The following is a 6788-nucleotide window of genomic DNA, read 5'->3' on the forward strand; positions in this document are numbered from 1 at the left end:
TTTGCCATTTGGATCCCTTCAAAGTAATACAAATGAAAGTTTTACGAATTATAACTACAGCAACTTTGTTTATAAATTGCAGGTCAGATTTCTCCAGTAATTATGATGCATTAGGGTTATTGATCAGGTCAGATTTCTCCAGTAATTATGATGCATTAGGGTTATTGATCAGGTCAGATTTCTCCAGTAATTATGATGCATTAGGGTTATTGATCAGGTCAGATTTCTCCAGTAATTATGATGCATTAGTGTTATTGATCAGGTCAGATTTCTCCAGTAATTATGATGCATTAGGGTTATTGATCAGGTCAGATTTCTCCAGTAATTATGATGCATTAGGGTTATTGATCAGGTCAGATTTCTCCAGTAATTATGATGCATTAGTGTTATTGATCAGGTCAGATTTCTCCAGTAATTATGATGCATTAGGGTTATTGATCAGGTCAGATTTCTCCAGTAATTATGATGCATTAGGGTTATTGATCAGGTCAGATTTCTCCAGCTAATTATGATGCATTAGGGTTATTGATCAGGTCAGATTTCTCCAGTAATTATGATGCATTAGGGTTATTGATCAGGTCAGATTTCTCCAGTAATTATGATGCATTAGGGTTATTGATCAGGTCAGATTTCTCCAGTAATTATGATGCATTAGGGTTATTGATCAGGTCAGATTTCTCCAGTAATTATGATGCATTAGGGTTATTGATCAGGTCAGATTTCTCCAGTAATTATGATGCATTAGGGTTATTGATCTGGTCAGATTTCTCCAGTAATTATGATGCATTAGGGTTATTGATCAGGTCAGATTTCTCCAGCTAATTATGATGCATTAGGGTTATTGATCTGGTCAGATTTCTCCAGTAATTATGATGCATTAGGGTTATTGATCAGGTCAGATTTCTCCAGCTAATTATGATGCATTAGGGTTATTGATCAGGTCAGATTTCTCCAGCTAATTATGATGCATTAGGGTTATTGATCTGGTCAGATTTCTCCAGTAATTATGATGCATTAGGGTTATTGATCAGGTCAGATTTCTCCAGTTAATTATGATGCATTAGGGTTATTGATCAGGTCAGATTTCTCCAGTAATTATGATGCATTAGGCTTATTGATCATTTGTTCTATCAGGTTCAATCTGTCCGTCTACATCCACGATTACAGCAGCACATTAACATATCTAGCTATATCCCTCTCAGTACAAACAAGACTCATGAATGAGAGTTGAGTGATACAGAATAAACTGCAATCTGAGGTGCAGTTAACTCAAATGAACTTATCCTCTGCAGCAGAGGTAACTCTGGGTCTTCCTTTCCTGTGGCGGTCCTCATGAGAGCCAGTTTCATCATAGCGCTTGATGGTTTCTGCGACTGCACTTGAAACTTTCAAAGTTCTTGAAATTCTCCGGATTGACTGACCTTCATGTCCTAAAGTAATGATGGACTGTCAACGTGGTCTTTTTCCAAATAGTGCTATCTTCGATATACCCACCCTACCTTGTCACAACACAACTGATTGGCTCAAACGCATTAACTTTTAACAAGGCACACCTGTTAATTGAAATGCATTCCAGGTGACTGCCTCATGAAGCTGGTTGAGAGAATGCCAAGCGTGTGCAAAGCTGTCATCAAGGCAAAGGGTGGCTACTTTGAAAATCTAAAATGTAAAATATATTTTGATTTGTTTAACATTTTTTGGTTGCTACATGATTCCATATGTGTTATTTCATAGTTTTGATGTCTTCACTATTATTCTACAAGACAAACCCTGGAATGCAAGTTCAACTCCCCGAGCTGACAAGGTACAAAATATGTCGTTCTGCCCCTGAACAAGGCAGTTAACCCACTGTTCCTAGGCTGTCATTCAAAATAAGAATTTGTTCTTAACTGATTTGCCTAGTTAAATAAAGGTTAAATAAAAAATGGAGGCTGGCCCAGCTGTCTGATACTGACTAGTATAGAGTGGCTGGCCCAGCTGTCTGATACTGACTAGTATAGAGTGGCTGGCCCAGCTGTCTGATACTGACTAGTATAGAGTGGCTGGCCCAGCTGTCTGATACTGACTAGTATAGAGTGGCTGGCCCAGCTGTCTGATACTGACTAGTATAGAGTGGCTGGCCCAGCTGTCTGATACTGACTAGTATAGAGTGGCTGGCCCAGCTGTCTGATATTGACTAGTATAGAGTGGCTGGCCCAGCTGTCTGATATTGACTAGTATAGAGTGGCTGGCCCAGCCTGGGTTTGTTTACATGATGTATTGCCTGGGTTTGTTTACATGATGTATTGCCTGGGTTTGTTTACATGATGTATTGCCTGGGTTTGTTTACATGATGTATTGCCTGGGTTTGTTTACATGATGTATTGCCTGGGTTTGTTTTGTCGCCCCAAAAGTTTCATATTTCATAATCACAAATGACGTCAAGGAGACTTACTGAGTCTGAACGTCCTGAATTAAAATTAGAATCCAAATGATGGTTATGAATGGATAAATAGAATGCTCAATGGCAGCAACATGGCACCCGTTCTAAAAGCTGGCCCAACTCTCTCTGTATATGGCTCTGCAAGCTACTGACATTTAGATGAGGTTGCATCAGACCAAGAGCAGCAGTCTGTTCTGTGTTCTGTGGTCTCGGTGTCTCTGCCTTGTTTTCCTGATTTGAAATGTGAGCCATCTGATCTCCATTCATTTCATTTCAGACGATGTTTCATACAGATGTTTGACTTAACTTAACTTAACTTAACTGGCCATAATCTAAAAATATAAACAAGTTTTACACAGACACTGAAACACATACAGGGGTAACATGATTCTAGTGTTACCAGTTACACAAGATGCAGTATCCCTTTTATAAGAGGACGACACAAACAGAGTGTCACTAGCACTAAGGAAGACTGCGAGGAGATGAGAAAAATGATCATCCTTTCTGACGGCTGGTCTTCTAAATTATAAAAGGAATGCGTCCCAAATGGCGCCCTATTCCCTATATACTGTTGACCAGTGGCACTATATAGGGCATAGGGTGCCATATTGGGATGCAGGTATGGGAATGGAGCCGGTTATGAAACAACGCTATGTAATACAAGGCAACATAACCCACTGTACCTGGAGCCATCCAGTAGACATTAGATTGTTACAGTACAGAAAACCAAAACAACACTCTATCTTCAACTGAAAACCTGAGCATCAAACCAGCAAAGGCAAGAAGTACTTTACCAAGTTGGTGTCATTTATGAAAACGACTCACTGTTTAAAAATATAGCTATTTAAAAAGCCTGTCTGTCTGCCACTAACTATATGTCCAGCCGTCTAGACAGTGGTTCCATTCAGTCTGGTGTCTGACTGGTCCTCTGTCAGATCATTCAGTCTGGTGTCTGACTGGTCCTCTGTCAGATCATTCAGTCTGGTGTCTGACTGGTCCTCTGTCAGACCATTCAGTTTGGTGTCTACTCTCACCTCTGTCAGACCATTCAGTCTGGTGTCTGACTGGGCCTCTACTCCCCTCTGTCAGACCATTCAGCTTGGTGTCTATTCTCCCCTCTGTCAGATCATTCAGTTTGGTGTCTACTCTCCCCTCTGTCAGACCTTTCAGTCTGGTGTCAACTCTCCCCTCTGTCAGACCATTCAGTCTGGTGTCTACTCTCCCCTCTGTCATACCATTCAGTCTGGTGTCTGACTGGTCCTCTACTCTCCCCTCTGTCAGATCATTCAGTTTGGTGTCTACTCTCCCCTCTGTCAGACCCCTCAGTCTGGTGTCTGACTGGTCCTCTACTCTCCCCTCTGTCAGACCATTCAGCTTGGTGTCTATTCTCCCCTCTGTCAGACCATTCAGTCTGGTGTCTACTCTCCCCTCTGTCATACCATTCAGTCTGGTGTCTGACTGGTCCTCTACTCTCCCCTCTGTCATACCATTCAGTCTGGTGTCTGACTGGTCCTCTACTCTCCCCACTGTCAGACCATTCAGTTTGGTGTCTACTCTCCCCTCTGTCAGACCATTCAGTCTGGTGTCTGACTGGTCCTCTACTCTCCCCACTGTCAGACCATTCAGTTTGGTGTCTTCTCTCCCCTCTGTCAGACCATTCAGTCTGGTGTCTACTCTCCCCTCTGTCAGACCATTCAGTCTGGTGTCTACTCTCCCCTCTGTCAGACCATTCAGTCTGGTGTCTGACTGGTCCTCTACTCTCCCCTCTGTCAGACCATTCAGTCTGGTGTCTACTCTCCCCTCTGTCAGACCATTCAGTCTGGTGTCTATTCTCCCCTCTGTAACACCATTCAGTCTGGTGTCTGACTGGTCCTCTGTCAGACAATAACATAGCGTAACAAGCACCAATGCCCGATGAACAACCTTGCTGAAAGACATGGAACAAACGGAGACTCAGGGGTCCTGATAAAACTGGGATACTGCACCTCAGTGGCAACTATGTTCCACCTATCTATCTACCTAGTTATTACACCAACTTCACTCCAACATTTCTACCTGGTCCACTGTACCATTCAACAACATATAACACGGTAATGGCCCACGCGGAACAACACACGACAGAGATACTACATGATAACGTTATAGGTCCAGTCTTGGTCCAGAAAGAGCATCCTGAGCAGGAGACAGAGAGTACAGTACTATAACATCACAGTGCACGAGGGTGTTGAGACATACAGGTGCTACGACTTGACTTGATGCAGGACAGCGAGATTGGATACTTGGTTATGGAGGATTCTCTGGAGCCAGGTCGAACTGGCTGGGTTGGGAGAGAACTAAAATGCTCTTGTGCTTTTCTGCTCTTTTTGAGTCATGCAGACTTCTGGGTAGTCTGTCCTTACAAGCCAAACAGACATGCTAAGGTGGTGCAGTTCTGCTGCAGGGATCCATTTCAACACAGCTGGTTGGTTGGGAGATGGTTGGTACAACGTTGGTTGTGAACCAGTACCTGGGCTTGAGGAGACGAGATCTCCTGATGCTCAGGATCCTTCAATTCAAAGTCCCATTAACCAGCTCTGCAAACGGTATAACATGAAAATACGTTCGGTTCTCAACCAGAATATGGAGTTTCTCAGAGCAACTATCATCATTACTGCCATTCTGCAAGGAATGTACTTCCAGAACAGGTCTGAATGCTGTACTGCTGCTGGTCCGGCCGACCTGTCCGTTGCAGTATAATGAGGGATTATATTGGAGGTGCCGAAGGTCGATCTGGCATTTGCACACTTGGTCAAAAACAATAGCAAATGTGTATTCAGACCTGTTCTGGAAGTACATTCCTTGCAGAATGGCAGTAATGATGATAGTTGCTCTGAGAAACTCCATATTCTGGTTGAGAACCGAACGTATTTTCATGTTATACTGTTTGCAGAGCTGGGTAATGGGACTTTGAATTGAAGGATCCTGAGCATCAGGAGATCTCGTCTCCTCAAGCCCAGGTACTGGTTCACAACCAACGTTGTATCAACTATCTCCCAACCAACCATCTGTGTTGAAATGGATCCCTGATGGTTGGGATAACGTTGGTTGATGGTTGGGACATGGTTGGGACAACGTTGGTTGATGGTTGGGCTGTTGTTTCATGCTGGTGTTTAGACGTTATTTGCCCATGTCTGTGTCCCACTGGGGGTCGGGTTACAGTCCTGATTCATCTGTAAAGTCATGTTTAGCAGGTAGGTTATATCATACTGGACTGGTCAGACAGTTACAGAGAGAGTGATGGTTGGTGGGGGGCTGGGCTGTGGGACAAGACAGGAGGCTGTGTGTGTTCTGATGTTCTATTCACACAGTTAGAATCATCAGTACTGCTCTGGAATACTGACAGTCCCATTCTGGAATACTGACAGCCCCCTTCTGGTATACTAGCAGTCCCATTCTGGAATACTGACAGCCCCCTTCTGGTATACTAACAGTCCCATTCTGGAATACTGACAGTCCCATTCTGGAATACTGACAGTCCCATTCTGGAATACTGACAGTACTGATCTGGAACACTGACAGTCTCATTCTGGAACACTGACAGTCTCATTCTGGAACACTGACAGTCCCCTTCTGGAATACTGACAGCACTGTTCTAGAATACCTACAGTACTGTTCTGGAATACTGACAGTCCCATTCTGGAATACTGACAGTAATGATCTGGAACACTGACAGTACTGATCTGGAATACTGACAGTCCCATTCTGGAATACTCACTGAGTACGGTTACATGTACACAATAATGTGATTATTGTGGATAATCAGATTAATATAATAGTTAGTTTAAAACATTTACATGCTTTGCAAGAGGAAAGATTTCCCCAATAATCCTGTTTACATAAACACATTTGAAATCAGGCTGCCTGATGGCAATATGATGAATGAAGAACATCGGCAATCAAAATAAACTCCGTACCACATGTCATTACCGTGTTAGTTTTGGGAAGCATATTTGATTCTGTGTTCGGACATATAAAGTTTGTATGTGAAAACTACTTCAATGACGCATACATTCAGTTGTCCCGAACTCACTTCCCTCAAGAGGGAGGCCCACACACTTCCCTCAAGAGGGAGGCCTACTCACTTCCCTCAAGAGGGAGGCCCACTCACTTCCCTCAAGAGGGAGGCCTACTCACTTCCCTCAAGAGGGAGGCCCACTCACTTCCCTCAAGAGGGAGGCCCACTCACTTCCCTCAAGAGGGAGGCCCACTCGGCTGGTGCCAGCACATGTCAGATCAAACACACTGTAGGAATGATTAAGTTGTTGACCTAGTAATTCAACAGATGGCTCAGAAAACCAGGTGTTTTAATCGGTGTATACTTCCTTCC

General features: G+C 43.5%; 1 protein-coding gene across 1 annotated transcript in view; it reads right to left on the reverse strand.

Moving 5' to 3' along the window:
* Positions 1-6216: 6216 nt before the first annotated feature.
* map3k13 (mitogen-activated protein kinase kinase kinase 13) overlaps positions 6217-6788 on the reverse strand; it is a 138609-nt gene continuing 138037 nt past the window's right edge. Inside the window, exon 14 of the mRNA XM_036959538.2 lies at positions 6217-6788. This exon is cut by the window's right edge and continues 754 nt beyond it. The gene's annotated coding sequence lies outside the window, so the exon portion shown is untranslated.

This window comes from Oncorhynchus mykiss, chromosome 22, assembly GCF_057628025.1.
Source record: "Oncorhynchus mykiss isolate SJ-2025 chromosome 22, ASM5762802v1, whole genome shotgun sequence".
Lineage (NCBI taxonomy): Eukaryota > Metazoa > Chordata > Actinopteri > Salmoniformes > Salmonidae > Oncorhynchus > Oncorhynchus mykiss.